The sequence below is a fragment of the Phyllobates terribilis genome, unplaced genomic scaffold (genome assembly GCF_046119375.1).
Source record: "Phyllobates terribilis strain yellow unplaced genomic scaffold, ASM4611937v1 Scaffold_3__8_contigs__length_932513732, whole genome shotgun sequence".
NCBI lineage: Eukaryota > Metazoa > Chordata > Amphibia > Anura > Dendrobatidae > Phyllobates > Phyllobates terribilis.
In genome coordinates this window covers 922,916,733-922,939,223 of record NW_027362763.1, presented here as the reverse complement: position 1 = coordinate 922,939,223, position 22,491 = coordinate 922,916,733, and the positions used below count along the sequence as shown (strand labels likewise).

Below are 22,491 nucleotides of genomic sequence, written 5' to 3'. Positions count from 1 at the left end.
AGATCGTGAATGTAGGAAAGTTTGTTGCAGACGGAGCGAGCGTTCCATAGAGCTCCTGTTAGAGGGACTGGGGAATTGTAGGGATGTGGTGAGAAGGGCCAGGATTTGGAGAGATGTCGCGGGCAGTGAGGAGGAGCAGAGAAAGTGTTAGTAGGTGGGAGTGTGGGGGTTTCACCAATTTAAGATACACTAGGTAACTACTCTCCTCCAAATTATAGATGTCCGAGTGCATGCAGAGAAGCTAATTAACCAAATCTGCTAATCTGATTGAAAAACTTCAGTTAGAGACTGAACCACGCAAATAGTATACTTTATTACGTAGACATGGAGTTAAATAGTATTCTCCTTCTAGGTGGGATTAGTAAAATTTATTGCTCTTTTCTGATAACTCGGCACACTGTAATTTGCTCATCTATGTATCTCTTGGTCTGAGTAACGCCTTAGGAATTCCGTTGGGAGGAGGTGAGTTTGTCTCTCAGAGCCATCTTTGCCAACTCGACATGAATCTCTCTGTTATCAGCCATGCACATGCATACGTCATTCCCAGGAAATGATTTCTACAATAAGAATAGAAACTGTTAGTTACTGTATATATTCATTAATTTTAACATAATCCATGTGCATATACACATTTGCATACATACATACACATAGATTATTCCATCATCGCTATATTGATTCACACTGATTAGGTAATCTATTAAAAGAAACTAATTGATTTTCTATAATATATATATTTTACCTTGACAGACCCCCCTAAAATCAATTATTTTCTTTTAACCCCTTTACAGCCCTTAACGTATTAATACGCGTCAGTGCCCTGGGCTTTAAGAGCCTGACCCGTATTAGTACGTCATCGCGCGTGCGCACACAGGCTGTGCGGGCGCGATCGCCGCCGGGTGTCAGCTGATTGTCACAGCTGACACCCGGTACTATGTGCAGGGAGCGGTCCTGGCACATTAACCCCCGTAATGCTGCGATCGAAGTTGATCGCAGCATTGCGGTGGCAAGGGGAGGTGATCCGTATACTCACCTCCTCTTCCGGCCTCCAGCGCTGTCTGCCACGGCTTCCCGGGTGTTGCCATGACGACCCGATGTCGTCATGACAACATCCGGGTCACCAGGCAGCAGGAACATTGTTTGGTCATGCGCAGTGCACAACCACACAATGTTCTCACTGTGCAGCGCTGACTGCCTGCATAGCACAGGGATGGTGCTCCATCCCTATGCTGTACAGGCGATCAGAATAAAAAAAGTTAAAGTCCCAGAGTTGGACAAAGTAAAAAAGTGTAAAAACTCTCAGAAAGTGAAAAAAAAATAAGAAAAAAATTGTAAAAATATTTAAAAAAAATAAAAAAAATAATCCACCAAAAATAAAAATATAATGTGCCCATCAATAAATTTTATTATGAAAAAAAAGCAAACAAACAATAAAAGTACACATATTTGGTATCGCCGCGTCCGGAACTACCTGACCTATAAAACTGTCATACTAGTTAACCCCTTCAGTGAACACGGTAAAAAAAAAAAATAAAAAACAAAGCAAAAAACAATGCTTTATCACCATACCGCCGAACAAAAAATGGAATAACACGCGATCAAAAAGACAAATATAAATAAAAATGGTACCGCTGAAAGTGCCATCTTGTCCCGCAAAAAACAAACCACCATACAGCTCCATCATCTGAAAAATCAAAAAGTTATAGCTCTCAGAATAAATTGATTCGTAAAAATGAAAAAGTGAGAAAAAAAAACACTTTTTTATTTTTACGGATTAATTTGTGAAGCACCTAGGGGTTCCAAGTGCTCACTATGCATCTAGATAGGTGCCTTGGGGGGTCTAGTTTCCAAAATGGGGTCACTTGTGTGGGAGCTCCAATGTTTAGGCACACAGGGGCTCTCCAAACGCAACATGGTGTCCGCTAACAATTTGAGCTGATTTTCCATTCAATTTGTTAGCGGACACCATGTTGCGTTTGGAGAGCCCCTGTGTGCCTAAACATTGGAGCTCCCCCACAAGTGACCCCATTTTGGAAACTAGACCCCCTGATTTAAGGGCATAAAAATTCAAATTTTGAAAATTGCAAAATTTTCTAAATTTTCGCCAAATTTCCGTTTTTTTTCACAAATAAACGCAAGTGATATTGAAGAAATTTTACCACAATCATGAAGTACAAAATGTCACGAAAAAACAATCTCAGAATCAGGGGGATCCGTTGAAGCGTTCCACAGTAATTACCTCATAAAGTGACAGTGGTCAGAATTGTAAAAATTGGCCTGGTTATTACTGTGCAAACCACCTTGGGTTGTAAAGGGGTTAATATCCATATGCTAAAAATCAGAGGGGGAGAAGAGTTGACTCTATGTTAAGGCTATTCTGGAACCCTACGATGTGACGGGCGCCCCGTCCCTTGTAGACGGACCCACCGACGTTCCTAAATCTAACTCATACGAAGACCTACAGGAAAGGGATGGAGACCATAAAAGATCTAGTGACTGGGTAATCGAGGGCCACCCGTAACACAGAAATATGGATATTAACTTTACAAACCCATTTACTTCCAGTAATCTCTCTGGTACAACACTTTTGTTCTAAGGGGAACTGTTTGTTCATAGATTTTGAGAGCCTTAGTAACTTTCCCTGTGGGGCCGGTATTGTCTGGGATAAAAGTACAACAATGCTCACCTATCATTTTGCATACCCCTCCTTTTTCTGCAAGTAACATATCCAGAGCTATTCTGTTTTGGAAGGCCATGGTAGATGTGGGTGCTAGTTGGTCAGCTATCCCTTGTAAGGCATCTTTGGTGTAATTGACAAATCTTTGTTGGTTATAATATATGTAATTTATCCAATCTACGTTAACGGTTATTATGGGTATTATGGACTCATATCCCGCCTTCACTTGGTCTCAGGCCTTGAATTTGTCTGGCACCCCCCTAAGCACTCCGAGAACATCAATATATATATGTGGGTCAAAACTGCCTTTCGGGTTAACTTCTCTATTGGCCCTGTATGTACCTGAAAACGCAGCCTTTATTTCCTTTTAGGATTCCTGGGACTCAGATATAAGGTAAACAGACATTATTGCTTTAGTTAAGGCACATTCCCCAGTCCATTTGCCCTCCAGTCTAATCCTAATCTTCATGTCACCACATTCAAGGAAGTGTTGTACCAGAAAACTGGAATATCATTCTCTTTAGTAATAATTGTTTGGAATGCACGTCTTACTGTAACAAAGGCTTCCCCCTCAGCTACTGTCATCAGAAAAATGAACATCAGGGTTGTGGGTCTGAGACCGCCTTCTTGCAATGGGATGCGTGGACCCATGATGTTCGGTCTTCGACCGTCACAGCCGTCGGTGATGTAAGCAACACTTGGTAGGGCCCTTCAATCTGGCATCCAGTGTGCCTCGCATGTGATTCTTTATCCAGACAAAATCTCCAGGCTGGATGCTGTGAGTACCTGGTTCAAGATCTGAGTCTGGAATAGAAGAGAACACTGTAGCATGTGTTAGTTTTAACTCTTTAGCAAGTCCAACAACAAAATTCACAAGTTTATCATTCCCTGAACTAAGCTGCTCTGGGTAATATCAACCCATTCTAGGTGGCCCCCCAAACAAGATCTCATATGGTGTGAGCCCTGTGGGTTGTCTCGGGGTGTTTCGGACTGAGTATAGGGCAATAGGCAGCACCTCCGGCCATGGAAGTGACAATCCTTTACTGGCTTTAAGAATTTTGTTTTTTAAAGTGCCATTCATCCTTTCAACTTTTCCGCTACTTTGAGGATGATAAGGAGTATGCAGGCCCAAATCCACCCCAATCACCTCCCAGATTGATTTGGTAACTTCTGCAGTGAAGGTGGGTCCTTGATCACTTTCAATTACTTCTGGAATCCCGAATCTGCAGATAAGTTCTGTCAGAAGCCTTTTCACTGTAGTTCTAGCAATCATGTTGGCTACTAGGTATGCTTCTGTCCAGCCGGTAAACATATCCACCACCACCAGAACATATTCATATCTTCCACTCTTGGGTAATTGCATATGATCAATTTGGATGCACGTTCTGTTCTTCCGGGCTTACAAGTGTTAAAAATCTCACAGCTCCTAGTATAGTTTGTAGCAAGAGCTGAGATCTCGGGTGCAATATAGAGTTTATTGATGGCCGAAATCATCTGATTCTTCCCTCTATGTAACTTTCCATGAGCCCACTGAACCACTGCAGGATACAGTTCTCTTGGCAGACATATTCTTCTTCCCACTCTCCAGATTCTGTCCTTCCAAAACGTTCCTCCCCGTCCGATACATCCTTGTTTTTCTTCTTCTGTTACTGCATTCTGCCGGTCCACTTAAGTCCTGTGTGTTGGATTCTCTTCCAGTCTTTGCTCCTCTTCATGTTCCTCCTCTTCTTCTTCCAACCCCAAATATCTCATTCCCATTTCTTCCTCATCCCCTCGTTGTCTCTGACTTCTGGTGAGCACAAACACCTCCGTACCCCCCGACACCTCTGCTTCCTCTGGAAATATTAGTTCCATAGCTGCTGCTTTTGCTGTAATGTCAGCCAGACAATTCCTATTGGCTTCCTCTGAATTCAGTTTCCCATGAGCCTTAATTTTGATCACAGCCACTTGCCTAGGTAACTTCAGAGCTTCTAGCAGACTTCTCACTGCCGCTGCATTCCGGATTGGAGCTCCACTGGCTGTCTTGTAGCCCCTCAGGGCCCATATCAGGCAAAAGTCATGGGCAATCCTGAATCCGTACCTCGAGTCCATGTAGATATTGGCCACTTGACTCTCTGCGCACTTGCAGGCTTTGGTATTGGCCACTTGACTCTCTGTGCACTTGCCGGCTTCGGTCAGAGCATACAGTTCGGCCTCTTGAGCTAACATATAAGATGGCAGTGGTCCAGCAGAAACTACCGTTGGTGGGGACACCACCACATATCCGGTATGGTAAGTTCCATATTTATCTGTGTATCTGGACCCGTCAGTATACAGTATCAGATCCGCTTCAGGCAGTGGCTGCTCAGAAACAGTAGGTAGTTGAGAGGTTTCTGCCTTCATGACCTCAAAACAATCATGGTCACTAGAATCAGGGTATTCTTGGTCTTCTGAGGACCCCCTAAGTCTGCTGAGCAGTCTCCCCTTGACAGAGGAAGCAGAGTGGAGGGGTTCAAGACAGTACATCACCGAAGAGCTATATTTTCTGGTAAAAGGAGCTCACATTGGATTCTGACACAACGTTGCATAGATAGATGGTTGTGCTGGGTTTGTGCAAGCATGTCTTTCAAATCATGAGGGGCCAGTATAGTTGTAGAATGGCCAAGTACAACATCTGCTGTTCTGTGGAGGAGTTCTGTAGCTGCCAGCACTGCTTTGAGGCATGTTAGAGCTGTTTGCGCCACTGGATGCAATTTACTGGAATAATATCCGATGGGTCTCATGTGGCCTCCATGTTTTTGTGCCAGAACTCCTAAGGCATGGCCACATGCTTCAGAGACAAATAGAAAGAATGGAAATTCATAGTTGGGAATTCCCAGTACAGGGGCTGAAATGATGAGTTCTTTCAACTGGTCCATTGCATCTTCAGCTTCTTGGTCAAAATGCAGGTCAAGCTCAGAAGAGTGGACCCGATCATATAGAGGTTGCATGAGAACTGACGCGTTAGGGATCCACTGCCTGCAGTATGTGACCATTCCCAGGAAAACTTGGAGTTGTTTGACAGTTCTCGGGTACGGGATGTCACGGATGGCAGTTTTCCGCTCTTCAGTGAGATGCTTGGTACCTTGGGATATGCAATGACCCAAAAACACAACTTTGGTGCAACACTATTGTAGCTTTTGCAGAGTAACTTTGCATCCGATGGTGGCCAGAAATCGGAGCAAAGAATAGCTGAACCTGTGGCAAGTTTGGTCATCGGGACAACAGAGGAGTACATCATCGACATATTGTATCAATGTGACTTCAAGGTTCTCACTCTTCCAGGGTTGGAGACAGGTAGTTAAGGCCAGTGTGAAGTGATGAGGGGAGTTCTGAGCTCCTTGAGGCATAACGGTCCAGGTGTACTGTACTCCTCTGTGTGTAAAAGCAAAAAGATACTGACAGTCTGGATGCAGAGGCACACTGAAGAAGGCATTTGCCAAGTCGATTACTGTAAAATGCGTTGCCTCAGGGGGAATTTCATTGAGTAATGTATGTGGATTTGGCACCACTGGGGTCTCCAGGATTGTAACTGCATTCACAGCTCTCAAATCTTGCACCATCCTGAATTTATCCGGTTCTCCTCTTGCAGTTTTCTTCTTCACTGGAAACAATGGAGTATTAGCAGGAGAAACACAGGGAATTAATGCTCCTTTCTTGAGTAAATCTTGGATCTGGGCATCTAATGATGCTTCTTGGGCTGCTTTCAGTGTGTGCTGTGTGAGTCTGGGAATCCGTGCACCTTCTTTCAGGAAAACTTGGACTGGTGGGACAGGCAGCCGGCCTATATCATCAGGATCTTGAGACCAGAGTTCAGGTGGTATGCAGTCAAGATAATGCTGTGGTATGGCGGTTGTTGTTGCAAATTGGATGACATACAATGGGAGGGCATGTACCTTTGTTTGTTCCTCTAATGATAACCAGTAGAGACATCTAGATGCATTCCATTCTCATCATATGATATCTGAGCATTTAACTTCTGGAGTAGATCTGCTCCCAACAAATTAAGCGGGCAGGTGTCTGAAACAAGCAATCTGGCCAGCAGCTTCTATTCTTTCCCAGTAGGCAATGGAAATGTTAGTCGGGATGAGTGTGGTTTTCCATCAACTTCCACACATGAAAGGAAATCATCAGCTATAAGCGATTCATAGGGTAAATCTCTTGACCGTATTACTGATCTGACTGCACCCGTGTCTACTAGGAAAGGTAAAGTTCTGTCCTCTACATCAATTTTGACAGTAGAAACCAGTCCAGATATAGTGGGGACGTTTTCAACTGAGGTCAAGGTGAGCACGGGTTTGCCACTATCCTATGCGGGGTAATTCTGGTCTTCCCCCGCAAACCAGCATGGTGGGTCCCTGTTATTTTGGTACATCTGTTGCAGTGGCTGGTCTCTGTAATTCTGCACAGGTTCTCTTGGCGCTGTCTCATATTCTCTCTGTGGTGGCTGCCGTGATGGCTGTCTATACTCTTGGTGGGAGTACCGTGGATTCCCTTGGTAGCGTGAAGAATCTCTTCTTTCAAATTGCGGGTTGTAGGAGAGTGGCATCAAGCCATAGAAAGGATCCCCTCTATTCTCTGGACATTCTCTTCTGAAATGACCTGGTTGGTTAGAACGGTGACAGATTGGTTCCCTTAGTCTTAAACTCAGTCCTCTGTACATTTGTTGAGGACCCATCCATCATGGGGTTGAGCGGTATAGTTATTGTGGGTATCCTGGGGGATATGGCAACTGTTCTTGTTGATTATCTGCAGGTTGATAGGCTGCTAGAGCAGCTGGAGCAGGAGCAGGAACAGGAGTTGGTGTGGGTGCTAGAGTAGGCTCTGGAGTAGGCCTTGGAGCAGGCTTTGGTACAGCATTCAATTGTTTCTCTATAGCTTTAGCAATGAGGAGTACCTTTCGCGGGGACATGTCCATGTATTCTGGCCTGGAGTCTGTAAGCTTCACTGAGATTTCCTCTCTGAGTCCCCTAACAAATGAAGTGACTAGCAGATTTTGTTGGATCCTCTGACCTTCATCGATCTCTTGACCCTTGAACAGAGTATGAATTCTGGTGTAAAATTTTTCGACATTCTCCCCTGATTCTTGAGTACAGTCCAATACACTTGCTAGATGAGTCTGTGAGCTGCTCCTTGGCCCATTGCTGAAGTTGTTGACAAAAAGCTCCTCCTAATTGGTAAGTCTCCTTGTCAGTCACTTGGCTCTCATTCAGAGCTACTTGAATTATTGGCCAGAAGGCATCTCCCACTTTAATGATAGCGATTTCATGAAGATCTTTCCAAGTGGCTGAATAAGTTTGTTGAATTTGTCTGATTCTTCTGTAGAACGCCATAGGGTGTCTGTCTGGGTCAGGTAGTTGACTAATCACTTGATTAACTTGCGAGGGTGTGAATGCCACATATCTATTATGGTAATCTGGCACTGGAGATTCTGACTGAGAAGATGTTGAGGGAGATACTGGCAACATAGCAACAGGAGGTGGGCTTGTTTGTCCAGGAAATAGTTCATTTGGGTTATCTTCTGAGGTCATCTGGCGGCTGAGTGGGTCTGATCTAGCTGTGGCACTTTCCACAGCTCAGGAGAGAATTTGAGATTTATGATAGTCATTGCAGATAAGTCTTATCTCCTCCAACATAGTTAATCCTCTATACTCCCCTATAGCTTGGACTATTGCTTGGGCACAGGCTTGCATAGGAAATCCATACATACCAGAACTTATAGCAGGAAGAGCAATAGAAGTAAGGTTCCTTGTTCCAGCATAGTTCAGAATATTGTTGATTGTAGCTCTAAGTTGTGTCACACACTGATCATGATGATCTTCATCATACACGTTCCGTGTGTAGTGTGTTTTGCGGCCTGTATTCCTGGTGCACCAAGATGGCCGCGACCGGAAGGAAGCACACTACAGGAAGGGTGCGCCAAGATGGCCTCCACCAAAGGGACATCTGGTCAGTGGCCGGAGGTGATGCAATGGGTGTAGCAGCAAGGCTGCTGCAGGAATGGTTGTAACTTTGGGCGGACATAGGTATAACAGATGTGGATGGAGCACTAGGAGTGGCTTTTGTAGTAGCAAGGGGTGGGCCTCCTGGACGGGGTGCATGACATGCAACACAATAATCTGCTGACAATGGATTTTGCTGGCCACAATTTGATCACACCCAGCAATTCATTGCGCCGCCATTATAGGGAGGTGGCGAAGGCATGGTGGGGAGGGGAAGAACAGTGTGAGGTCTGGGACGTGGTACCCCACATGCAAGACAAGTATCTCTATTATCAGGATTTTGCTGACTGCAATTTGTACAGGTCCATACCCCCTGTCCGCCATTATCGGGCGGTGGCTGGAGAGCACAATCTTTGTAATACACATAACAAGGCGTCTTTCCCTTATTGTCTGTATTTTATTCCTCCACCCACCCTTCTTTTGACAAATTCTCTGCTGTTCTATACCAAGCCAAAGCTGTTTGTAACAATCCTTTATCTTCTAGCTTGCCCTTTTTCTTCTTCATAATTTGTTGCCATTTTATCAGCTGTAACCGGCCCTTATCTGGTTGCTCGCATATTTTAGTTAACTGTTTAAGTTTCTGCACATAGTTTTTCCATTCCTTTGACAAACTCAGCGCAACCTTTTTCTACATGCATGCACTTTGCAACAACCCATTATCTTCCAGTTTTCATAAATTGCTTCATTAAACATCTCGTACTGTAATCTACCCCCCCCCCGGGTACAACCCACACAATGACATTACCCTTTTGGTTTTCTCTACATATTTCCTCCTTTCTCTTCTAGCAACTATATCTTTGGAGTCCTGTCGCTCCTGATCGAGTGACCCCTGCAACACAAACAATGTCTTTATTTTTTTCCATGATTTTGGCTCCAGGCGTTCTGTCCCCTTAGACTTATGATTATACCAGACAGCTGATACACAAGTAGAATTGTAACAAGTCCCTACACTCCCTACCAAGCACTGAATTAATTCTTTACGACTTAATGAAGCACTGAACACCCCGCGCACCCACGTCCTAGTGACGTCTTAATATATGGCTTAACGATGCAGTCGGCTCCCCGCGTATTCCAGGTCTTAATAGAGGATAAGTTAACCCCCGCGTTATAAACAAAGAAATTTTCCTAAATTCTCAAGTGTATACGTGTACGCCCCTGCATACAAAGATCGTTCTAATGGGACGGGACACCTAAGATACCACAGAGCAGCAGTTAGCCAGGAGCGACTACACACCAGAGTTCTTGGAATCACACAGCGGGGACCCGCCCAGTCGCACGGGCTGTCCCTAAGGGCCAATCTAGACACCACAAAATCACCAGAGACCGCTCAAAATACGAGTAAGCACTACGGATTCATTAAATCTGCAGACTTACCGTATTCAATGATGAGAGTTGATCAGGCTCCCGATTTGAGCAGTCCCGACTTGTCCGTAGGTGGTTCGGTGATGGGCACCCCAAGACCTAGAGTCCCCTTGAGTGTGATCCGAGTCACGGCACCATTTATGGAGGTTTCATCAATTTAAGATACACTAGGTAACTGCTCTCCTCCAAATTAAAGATGTCCGAGTGCATGCATAGAAGCTAATTAACCAAATCTGCTAATCTGGTTGAAAAACTTCATTCAGAGACTGAACCACACAAATGGCATACTTTATTACGTAGACATGGGTTTAAATAGTATTCTCCATCTATGTGGGATTAGTAAAATTTATTGCTCTTTTCTAGTGTTGAGCGAGCACTAAAATGCTCGGGTGCTCGAAGCTCGAGCCGAGCTCACCGTGATACTCAGGTGCTCGACCCGAGCAACGAGCCCAATGTTAGTCTATGGGAGACCCGAGCATTTTTGCGGCGGCACCCCCGGCAATCTGTAGAAAGCCTAAAAAGTGCCCAAAACGATAGTGACAGTGCTCAAAAAACATGGGGGCAGCATGGGGATCGCCCCTGGAAGCATTTCTGACCCCCAGGTCACTGCTGTCAACAGCGTGGTCAGAGGTATTAAGCCACTTTTACGGGCTCAAAATAAAACGTTCAAAAACGAAACTGAAACGGTTTTCCTGTGAAATATGTTAAGGAATTTCCTTTCCAGGATAAAGACTTGTGTATAAGGTAAAATAAATAACCAAAAACAAAAATACTCCTCCACACCTTGGGCTATGATCACAAGTAGGATTTTTCATGCGTTTTTGCACTTTTGTATTGCTTTCAACCGTGACAAATGCATTCACCGGGAAATGTCATTTTAACATTTTACAACCGTATCTGGCCATGTGCTGTGTGACACATGCATACAGTGCTGAAAAGACATGGGAACAGCATGGGGAAGACCCCTGGAAGCATCTCTGACTCCCAGGTCACTGCCTAAAAGTGTGCCCATCAGAAGTGATCCTTGCCGCATCAGAAGATGCAGATTTGCAACTATCCCCGTGCAAGTCCTTGTCCCAGGGCAGTGTTCAATTGTACCTCCCCCATTCCTTGCAATGCAAGCGCAAATATGCAGCCAACCACCAACCCACCCGCAGGCTGCAATACCATACTGCTAGCTTTCACTTGAAATGGGGCCTTTTAGTTTGGAGGAGGCCGAAGCTGGCCACTACCTCATGACTGCTTCGGCAGCGAGGTATCCATACTCAGTCCCCAGCCGCCCGGCGGCCGGGTGTCCACGCTCGGTCCCCAACCGCCAGGGGGCGGCCGGGTGTCCATAAACGGTCCCCTGCCGTCCCTATTTCTCCTGTCACCTTCCCCCACACTTTTCTTAGCCTGGCCTGCTTTAGGGCAGCATTGGACGAGACCACCAGAGAACCAGACTCCTCCGGTGGGCCCTGGCTTCTCCATCAGGGGAGTTGAGAGTGCCAAGGTGAGGAGCATGATGATGATGATAGAAGTTAGCATCTGCTTTGTTTTCTTTAAATGCAAGTGTAAGTGTACAGCCTGCCACCCACCCACCCACCCCCAGGCTGCAATGCCATTCTGCTAGCTAGCACTTGAAATGGGGCCTTTTAGTTTGGAGTAGGCCGAAGCTGGCCACTACCTCATGGCTAATTCGGTGGCCTGGTATCCATACTCAGCCCCCAGCCGCTCGGGTGTCCACACTCTGTCCCCAGCCGCGCCGCAGCCGGGTGTCCACACACGGTCCCCACCCGCCTGGGGGCAGCCTGGTGTCCATAAACGGTCGCCAGCCACCCCAATTTCTCCTGTCACCTTCCCACACACTTTTCTTAGCCTGGCCTGCTTTAGGGCAGCATTGGACGAGCCCACCAGAGAACCAGACTCCTCCGGTGGGCCCTGGCTTCTCCATTAGGGGAGTTGAGATGATAGAAGTTAGCATCTGCTTTGTTTTCTTGGAATTCAAGCGCATGTATGTAGTAGCGGCTAGGCCTGAGGTGGTCAGCGTTTTGGCGCATATCCTACCTCCTGCGAGGATTGCTGGATGTTTTCCTGCTACTATCCCAGTTCTATGACTCCCGTTAAAACAAAGCTTCAGGTGATAAATGATGGATGAGGTGGTGGCAAAGGAGAAAGAGCAGGAGGAACAGGGACCATTCACATCAATATCAGGCCAGTCAACCACACATGTCTTGTAGGATATGTTTCTGTACCAAAAGGAGCAGTTCAGATACACAGTTATAGGGCATACAGTGAGTGCAATGCCTACCAAAAATTTAGAGGCACTCCAATGCCCCTTGGAAGTGACATGGAGGTCAGAGGGCCTTAAATAAACCATTTTTTCCATTTATAGCAACTGGGTCTCCTGTGTACTGTTGGCCTAAGCAGTGAATGGAAGGCTTTCCAAAAATTATGAGGAACTGCAATGCCCCTTGAAACAGACGTGGATTACAGCGTACTAAAAACCTTCTACCCATTATTGGGGAGTGGGTCTCCCTTAGTGTTCACCTATGCATTGAAAAGCAAAAGCTGACTAAAATTAGGAGGAAATGCAATGCCCGTTGGAAGAGTCGTGGAGGTCGCAGTAGCTTAACAAGATGGTTTTAATGCCCCTTGGAGAAGTGGTGGAAGTCACAGTAGCTTAACAAGATGGTTTGAATGCCCCTTGGAAAAGTGGTGGAGGTCACAGTAGCTTAACAAGATGGTTTTAATGCCCCTCAGAAGAGACGTGGAGGTCGCAGTAGCTTAACAAGACGGTTTTAATGCCCCTTGGAAAAGTGGTGGAGGTCACAGTAGCTTAACAAGACGGTTTGAATGCCCCTTGGAAAAGTGGTGGAGGTCGCAGTAGCTTAGCAAGACGGTTTTAATGCCCCTTACAAGAGCCATACAGTACAGCATCTTAAAAACATTATTCCCATTATTGGGGAGTGGGTCTCCCATAGTCTTTGCTTATGTCTTCCAAGCAAAAGCTGCCAAAAATTAGGACGGAGAAACTTGCAATGCCCCTTACAAGAGCCATGCAATACAGCATATTACAAACATTATTCCCATTATTGGGGAGTGGGTCTCCCATAGTCTTTGCTTATGCCTTCCAAGCAAAAGCTGCCAAAAATTAGAACGGAGGAACTTGCAATACCCCTTACAAGAGCCATGCAGTACAGAATATTACAAACATTATTCCCATTATTGGGGAGTGGGTCTCCCATAGTCTTTGCTTATGCCTTCCAAGCAAAAGCTGCCAAAAATTAGGAGGTAATGCAATGCCCATTTGAAGAGTCGTGGAGGTTAGAGTTAATTAAAAACAACATTTCAATGCCCCTTGGAAGAGCTGTGGAGTTCAGTGTGGTTTAACAAGACGCTTTTAATGCCCCTCGGAAGAGACGTGGAGGTCCCAGTAGCTTAACAAGACGGTTTTAATGCCCCTCGGAAGAGATGTGGAGGTCACAGTAGCTTAACAAGATGGTTTGAATGCCCCTTGGAAAAGTGGTGGAGGTCACAGTAGCTTAACAAGACGGTTTTAATGCACCTTGGAAGAGACGCGGAGGACCCAGTAGCTTAACAAGATGCTTTTAATGTCCCTCGGAAGAGACATGGAGGTCGCAGTAGCTTAACAAGATGGTTTTAATGCCCCTTGGAAAAGTGGTGGAGGTCGCAGTAGCTTAACAAGATGGTTTTAATGCCCCTTGGAAAAGTGGTGGAGGTCGCAGTAGCTTAACAAGACTGTTTTAATGCCCCTTACAAGAGCCATACAGTACAGCATCTTAAAAATATTATTCCCATTATTGGGGAGTGGGTCTCCCACAGTCTTTGCTTATGCCTTCCAAGCAAAAGCTGACAAAAATAAGGACGGAGGAACTTTCAATAATGGTAACACGGACCACGGTCACCCTGGTGATATAGTGGTGGTGGAGGCTGAGAATAAGGAGAAGAACATAAAACAGCCGAAATGAGGAAGCGTATACCCATGTGTGGGTGTGAAGCGATGCATGTGAATACACCTTCCGAAATAACACAGTGGATTTGACTTTATGTTACTCTGCTGTCATTTGGTGGTGCTGAGAAGTCTGGCCCAATCCAACCCTTGTTCATTTTGATAAGGGTCAGCTTGTCAGCATTGTCAGTTGACAGGCGAATGCGCTTATCAGTTATAATTCCCCCAGCGGCACTAAAAACACGCTCCGATAACACGCTAGTGGCACGGCAGGCCAGGACCTCCAAGGCATACAGAGCGAGTTCATTCCAAGTGTCCAGCTTGGATACCCAATAATTAAAAGGCACAGAGGAATCACCGAGGACATTGGTACGGTCGGCAAGGTACTCCCTCGCCATCTTTTGAAACTTTCCACTCCTTGTGAGAGTACCCCGCGCCTCAGGGTCTGTCCGAAGGGAGGGTCTGAGAAAACTGTCCCAGAACGTTGACAGTGTTCCCCTGCCTCTGCTGGATTGGAGTTGGGTCTCTCTTGCATGTACGCCTTGGTTGGGCAACGAACTGTGACCTCTGCCGCTAGCGTGTTCAGATGGGAATTTTTTTAACAGTTCTGCAGCAAGGGTCTCCTGGTACTGCCACATTTTTGTAGACCTCTCCACCTCAGGAATAAGAGAGTGAAAGTTCTCCTTGTAGCGGGGGTCTAAAAGTGTCACTAACCAGTAATGACTGTCACTCAACATTTTGACAACGCGAGGGTCACGGTTAAGGCAGCGTAACATAAAGTCAGCCATGCGTGCCAGACTGGTAACGGGCAAGACTTCCGTGTCCTCACCAAGATGATGACTGACCATGCTCTTCTCCTCCTCCTCCTCCCCCCTGTCCTCAGGCCACCCACGCTGAACCGATGGTATGACAGTTGTACAGGTACTACCGTCTACAGTGCACGATACAAGCTCCTGTTCTTCCTCCTCCTCCTCCTCCTCTCCCTCATTGTCCTCCAATGCACGTTGGGATGAGATGAGGCTGGGCTGTGTGTAATCGACCGCTACTGCTTCTTGATCCATCTCATCATACTCTGGCTGCAATGCCTCCTCTTTAATTCTCTGCAGAGAGCGTTGCAAAAGACAGACAAGTGGAATGCTGATGCTAATGATGGCGTCATCGCCACTCACCATCTTGGTGGACTTCTCAAAGTTTGTCAAGATGGTACATATGTCAGACATCCAAGTCCACTCCTAAGGTCTTATGTGTGGAGTCTGACCTGAATATCGACGGCCTTGTTGCAGCTGGTACTCCACAACTGCTCTCTTCTGCTCATAAATCCTTTGCAACATGTGGAGGGTAGAGTTCCAACGTGTGGGGACATCACACAGCAGTAGGTATGATGGAAGCTGCAAACGCTGCTGCAACACAGCAAGGGCGGTGGAAGCTGTAGCCGACTTGCGAAAATGAGCTGACAGGCGGCGTACTTTGATGAGCAGATCTGGCAACTCGGGGTACGATTTAAGAAACCGCTGAACCACGAGGTTAAGCACATGAGCCAGGCATGGTACATGTGTGATCTCGCCTCGCCTCAGAGCCGCCACCAGCTTAAGGCCATTGTCACACACGACCATGCCTGGATGTAGGTTCAGCGGTCTCAGCCACAGATCTGCCTGCTCTTTCACAGCTGTCCACAACTCACAAGCAGTGTGAGGTTTCTCACCTAAGCTTATGAGTTTCAGCACATCCTGTTGCCGCTTGGCGGAGGCAGTACTGCAGTGCTTCCAGCTTGTAACTGATGTGGTGATATCTGAGATGGAGGCTGAGCATGAGGAGGAGGAGGAGGATGATGCACAGGAGCTGTACTCTGTCGGGGAAACTCTGACTGACATAGGGCCCGCAATCCTCGGTGTGGGGAGCATTTGTTCCGTCCCAAGGTCCGACTGGGTCCCGGCTTCCAGTATGTTTACCCAGTGTGCCAGGGAGATGTACCGTCCCTGGCCACAAGCACTTGTCCACGTGTCCGTTGTCAGGTGGACTCTCCCAGTAACTGCGTTGTTGAGGGCACGGCAGATGTTTTGGGACATGTGCTTGTGTAGTGCGGGGAGGGCACACTGGGCAAAATAGTGTCGGCTGGGGACCGAGTACCGAGGGATGGCCACCGCCATAAGATTGCGGAAGGATTCCGTCTCCACCAGCCTAAAAGGCAGCATTTCCAATGCAAGCAGTCGTGAAATGTGCGAATTTAGGACTGTGGCCTGTGGGGCGTTGGCTGCGAATTTCCGCTTTCGTTCAAAGGTCTGGGATATGGACAATTGAACGCTGCGGTGGGACGTGGACGTGGACGTTGATGCTGTTTCTTGAGAAACTGCGATAACAAGTGAAGACTGAGAGGAGGGGGCATCTTTGCATGCAGTATGGACAGGGGATTGCCTTGCACACACAACAGGGGGTTGTATTGCACGCACAACAGCGGAAGAAGCAGTGGTGACACCCGCTGACACTGGTCGTGGACCCTGAGGTTCACCCCACAAAGTCGGGTGCTTTGCTGCCATGTGCCTGATCATGCTGGTGGTGGTCAGGCTGGTAGTTTTGTCACCCCTGCTGATGCTGGTATGGCAGGTGGTACAAATGGCCTTTTTGGGTTATCAGCAGAGTCTTTAAAAAAATTCCGGACTCTGGAAGACCTACCGGTTATACTGGCAACGTCCCTCGTGTTAGTATTACGGGGAACGGTTGCCTGCCTTCTGCCTGTTGGGGTTCTCTGCCTCCCTCCCCCTGTGTGCTGCCTGCCTCACTCTGCATTTCTTCCTGCCACGTTGGGTCAGTTACTAGATCATCCACCACCTCCTCCTCTTCCACTTGCGCACCATGATCCTCCTCCTCACTTCCTGGCAATTGTGTCTCGTCATCGTCCACCTCTTGTGACAAAATGTCAGCGTCGATTTCCTGTGGCCGTGGCTGTTCAAATATTTGGGCATCGCTACATGGTATCTCCTCTTCCACCACTTCAAGCATAGCAGGCGAGGGGCACAAATCTGGAAATGGACCAGTGAACAGCTCTTCAGAGTGTCCAAGAGTGGGATCAGTTGCTGTCTGACGACACTCGGCATAGTGGGAGGAAGGAGCATCAGGGTGAGGAGGAGTATGCGGTCGAGACTCACGGCTACTAAGAGGTGACCGTGTGGAAGACAGACCGGAGGTGGTGGTGCCCAGGTAACTGGAAGAATTATCTGCTATACAATTAATAACCTGTTCACACTGATCAGTTCGCAATACTGGTGTTGTTCTGTGCTTCCCTGGTAATTCGGTCAAGAAGTGGGAGCGAGAAGATGTGGCTGTTGGTTGTGGCACACTTTCACCTTGGCCCCGGCCCCGTCCTCTGCACGCACCATCACCAGAACGTCCAGTTCCACGTCCCTTGCCACGCGCCTTGCCCATTGTAAAGGAAGTAAAATAGCTTTCACTCGCACTATCAATGAATAAGGGTAATAAAAAGGAGATTAGAACCGTGGAAGAGGAAAACCACAGTTCTATTTCTTTGGCCTACACCCGACTCTTTTAAACAATCTGAACAATCAGGGAGAAACTATTACTGTTTTTCTTTACGGAAAAAATACCAAAAGCTGAATAATAGAGATTTTTTACCGTGGAATGGCAAAACCACAGTTATTGTTTACTGGGGTATACCAGACAATTTTAAATAGATATATTTGTGGCTGAACAGTGAGCGACACACTCAAACTCTTTTTTTTTAGGTAAAAATGGCCCAAAAGTGGATAATACAGAGGTTTGAACCGTGGAACTGCAAAACCACACTTCTATTTCTCTGGCCTACACCAGGCTATTTTCAACAAATATATTTGTGTCTGAACAATAAGGGAGACACTATTAATTTTTTACGGCAAAAAATGCCAAAAGCAGGATAATAGAGATTTTTTACCGTGGAATGGCAAAACCACAGTTATAATTTACTGGTGTATACCAGACTCTTTTAAACAGATATATTGGTGTCTGAACAATCAGGAGACACTATTACTGTTTTTCTTTACGGAAAAAATACCAAAAGCTGGATAATAGAGATTTTTTACCGTGGGACGGCAAAACCACAGTTATAATTTACTGGTGTATACCAGACTCTTTTAAACAGATATATTTGTGTCTGAACAATCAGGAGACACTATTACTGTTTTTCTTTACGGCAAAAAATGCCAAAAGCAGGATAATACAGAGATTTGACCAGTGGAACTGCAAAACCACAGTTCTATTTCTCTGGCCTACACCAGACTATTGTAACGGGTCTGGGAGGCGGAACCTCTGAGCTACTATACAAGGGGGCAGCCCTTGTAAGGGAGCGGGTGGCAGTCTCTGGATGAACGGACAGGGAGATACGGCAAGTGATCAGGGCAGTCTCTGGGTAAAGGGTAGGTACGACCTGTGATGGCAGAGCCTCCGGGTAGGCTAGCAGGCAGATGGTAGATGTGTGCTCCCAGGTGAGCAAGCGAGAGTCTCTGGAATAACAGGTGGTCACGGCACGTGACGGCGGAACCTCCGGGCTGGCAAGCAGGCAGGTAACGGAGAAGCGCTCCCAGGTGAGCGGGCAAGAGTCTCTGAAGTAGCTGATGGTCACAGCACGTGACAACGGAGCCTCCGGGCTGGCAAGCAGGCAGGTAACGGAGAAGCGCTCCCAGGTGAGCGGACAAGAGTCTGAAGTAGCTGATGGTCACAGCACGTGACAACGGAGCCTCCGGGCTGGCAAGCAGGCAGGTAACGGAGAAGCGCTCCCAGGTGAGCGGACAAGAGTCTGAAGTAGCTGATGGTCACAGCACGTGACAACGGAGCCTCCGGGCTGGCAAGCAGGCAGGTAACGGAGAAGCGCTCCCAGGAGAGCGGGCAAGCTGGTCCATAGACAGACTGACCGGAGTTGTAAGGCAGACCGTCGGACCTCAGGAAAGTAGGCAGGTAGCTGATGTGCGCTCCCAGGTGAGCGGGCAGGCTGGTCCTTTAGACAGACTGACAGGAGTAGTAAGGCAGACCGTCGGACCTCAGACTGGCAGACAGGTAACAAGTATTCAGGCAGGAATCAGGTAGGTAACTGGCAGGAAACTGGCAGGTAACTGACAGGAAACTGGCAACGGGACCTGAGGGCTGAAGCACAGGTGAGACACAGGTGCAAACAACATTGCTCGGGCACCTCCATTTTGGAGGAGGTGCCTTATATATGATGAAGTCCTCCGGCCATTGGCCGGGGACTCCTTAGGACGGCGCGCGCGGCCCCTTTAAGAGGAGGGGAGCGCGCGCGCGCGCGCCCTAAGCACAGGGGCCGGGAAGGAGCGCGCGCTGAGAGCAGAGTGGGAGGAGGACGCCCGGAAGGAGCGCGCGCTGACAGCAGAGCGGGGAGAGGACGCCGGGCACGGAGCAGAGCGGTGAGGGGAGCAGCGTCCCTGCCTAGCAGAGGGCAGGGACGCCAGCGCTACAGTACCCCCCCCTTTAGGCCCCCCCTTTTTTTAGGCCAGACAGAAATTTAGCTAGGATGAGAGGGGCATGGATGTTCTCCCGGGGCTCCCACGTTCTCTCCTCAGGACCAAACCCCTTCCAATCTACCAGAAAAAAGGTCTTTCCTCTTACCCTTTTGGTGGCAAGAATGTTCTCTACCTCAAACTCGTCCACAGCAGAAACCGGAGCAGGAGGCGTACCTGTAGACTTGGAAAAAGAGTTAAGTACCACAGGTTTGAGGAGAGATACATGGAAGGAGTTAGGGATCCGTAAGTTGGCCGGGAGTTTCAATTTATAGGCCACCGGGTTGATCTGACTGATGACCTCCAGTGGGCCGATGAACCGAGGCCCTAACTTATAGGAAGGGATCTTGAGCCAGACATATTTGGACGAGAGCCAGACTTTATCCCCAGGACGGAATTGAGGAGGGTCCAGACGTTTTTTGTCAGCGTGTCTTTTCATACGCTCGGAAGACTGAAGGAGTGCGGATCGGGTACTCTCCCAAATGGAGGAAAATTTGCTAACGAGAGATTCCGCAGCCGGGTTGTCCACCGAGGTGGAGACGGGAAAAGGAATCCGAGGATGCTGACCAAAGACTACAAAAAACGGGGATTTGGAGGAGGATTCGCTCTCGTGATTATTGTAAGAGAACTCGGCCCATGGTAGGAGATCCACCCAGTCAGAATGGTGGGCATTAACGAAGTGCCGGAGGTAACTGGTCAGGTTCTGATTGATCCGCTCCACTTGACCATTGGACTGTGGGTGGTAAGCGGAAGAGAAGTCCAGGGAGACGTCTAGTAGTTTACAAGTGGCTCTCCAGAAGCGTGAGGTGAACTGTACCCCACGATCCGACACGATGTGGAGGGGCAGGCCATGAAAACGGAAGATGTGACGAATAAAGTCTCTAGCTAGCTCGGGTGCAGACGGGAGGCCTGGCAGGGGAACGAAATGAGCCATCTTGGAGAAGCGGTCAGCGACCACCCAAATGACCGTACAACCGGCAGAGAGTGGGAGGTCAGTTATGAAGTCCATTGCAATATGCTGCCAGGGGGCAGCAGGTACTGGGAGCGGAAGGAGGCGACCGGCTGGCAGATGTCTCGGAACCTTGTTGCGGGCGCAGGACACACAGGCAGAAACAAAGTCTATTACATCCTTGTGCAGGGTAGGCCACCAGTAGTGCCGGGAAATAAGCTGGAGGGTCTTCTTCTGACCAGCGTGGCCAGCCAGTTTAGACGAGTGACCCCAGTGAAGGATCTTCTCCCGATCAGGTACTGATACGAACGTCTTTCCGGGAGGAAGACGATTTAGACTCACGGGAGCCACCTGCATTACTCTGGCGGGATCGATGATGTGTTTCGGATCTTCCTCGAGATCAGATACCAGAAAGGATCGAGACAAGGCGTCCGCCTTGACGTTTTTGTCAGCCGGGCGAAAATGAAGGACAAAATCAAAACGAGCAAAAAACAAGGACCACCGGGCTTGGCGCGGGTTAAGTCTCTGGGCATGCTGGAGATAAGCCAAGTTCTTGTGGTCAGTGTAAATTATTACCGGGTGAAGAGCCCCCTCAAGCAGGTAACGCCACTCCTCCAATGCCAGTTTGATGGCCAATAACTCTCGATCTCCTATGGAATAATTGCGCTCTGAGGAGGAGAAGAGTTTAGAGAAGAAGCCGCAAGTTACCATCCTCCCGGAAGAAGATTTTTGAGTAAGTACCGCTCCAGCTCCAGAGGAGGAGGCGTCCACTTCCAGGAAGAACTGCTTGTTGCCGTCCGGGCGATGCAGCACCGGGGCGGAAGAGAAGGCCTGTTTTAAGGAAAGAAAGGCTTCTTCTGCTTCGGGCGGCCACTCTTTGGGATTAGTACCCTTACGGGTGAGCGCGGAAATTGGGGCAGTCCGGGAAGAGAAGTGTGGTATGAAGAGGCGGTAGTAGTTGGCGAAGCCCAGGAACCGCTGAATGGCCTTCAGCCCCTCCGGTCGAGGCCATTTCTCGATGGCAGACAGTTTCTCTGGATCCATTCGTAGGCCGGTCTGAGAAATAATGTAGCCCAAAAACGGAAGCGAGGTCTGCTCAAAGAGGCACTTCTCGTATTTAGCGAAGAGGTGATTCTGCCTGAGCCTGAGCAGGACCTGACGAACGTCCCTCCGGTGAGTCTGGAGATCCGGAGAGAAGACCAAGATGTCGTCCAGGTACACCACTACGCAGGAGTAGAGAAGGTCCCGGAAGATGTCATTGACCAACTCTTGAAAAACGGCAGGAGCGTTACAGAGACCAAAGGGCATTACCAGGTATTCATAGTGGCCGTCCCGGGTGTTGAATGCCGTCTTCCATTCATCCCCTTGACGGATACGAACCAGGTTGTACGCCCCACGGAGGTCTAGTTTGGTGAAGATTCTAGCCCCCCTCAGACGATCAAATAATTCTGGAATGAGCGGAAGGGGGTACTTATTCTTCACCGTGATCTGGTTTAGGCCTCTATAGTCTATACAGGGACGGAGAGAGCCGTCCTTCTTTTTAACGAAAAAGAAGCCTGCTCCCGCCGGGGAGGTAGATTTCCGGATGAATCCCCTGGCCAGATTCTCCTCAATATATTCGGACATCGACCGGGTCTCAGCAGCGGATAAAGGATAAATACGCCCACGGGGAGGAGTAGTACCGGGTAACAGGTCGATGGGACAGTCGTATGGTCTATGAGGGGGTAATGTCTCTGCCTCCTTTTTATTAAAGACATCAGCATAAGACCAATAAGGAATTGGAAGTCCAGGTAGATTAGCTGGGGTAGGAGAGGGACGGACGGGATGGACGGGAACCAGGCAGGTCTTATGACAGTCTTGTCCCCAGCGAAGGACTTCTCCGGTTTGCCAGTCAAGCACGGGTGCATGTCTCTGGAGCCAAGGCAGACCTAGCAAGAGGGCGTGAGAGAGTCCAGGCAGAACATGAAAGGAGATACTCTCAGAATGCAGCATTCCCACCTGCAGAGTAATGGATTCGGTGATGAGTTGGATGG

At 48.0% G+C, this 22,491-nt stretch overlaps 1 long non-coding RNA gene across 3 annotated transcripts in view; it reads right to left on the bottom strand.

Annotated features, from left to right (window-relative positions):
* Window positions 1-351: 351 nt before the first annotated feature.
* Window positions 352-22,491, bottom strand: part of LOC141258395 (uncharacterized) — a 39,894-nt gene continuing 17,754 nt past the window's right edge. For 2 of the 3 annotated variants that reach the window (XR_012318320.1, XR_012318319.1), the window contains 3 exons: window positions 9,443-9,526; window positions 3,230-3,481; window positions 352-557 (listed from right to left, as the gene is read on the bottom strand). This is a non-coding gene — a long non-coding RNA (uncharacterized lncRNA). The remainder of the gene's footprint in view (window positions 558-3,229; window positions 3,482-9,442; window positions 9,527-22,491) is intronic. The other variant, XR_012318321.1, reaches the window with a different exon arrangement.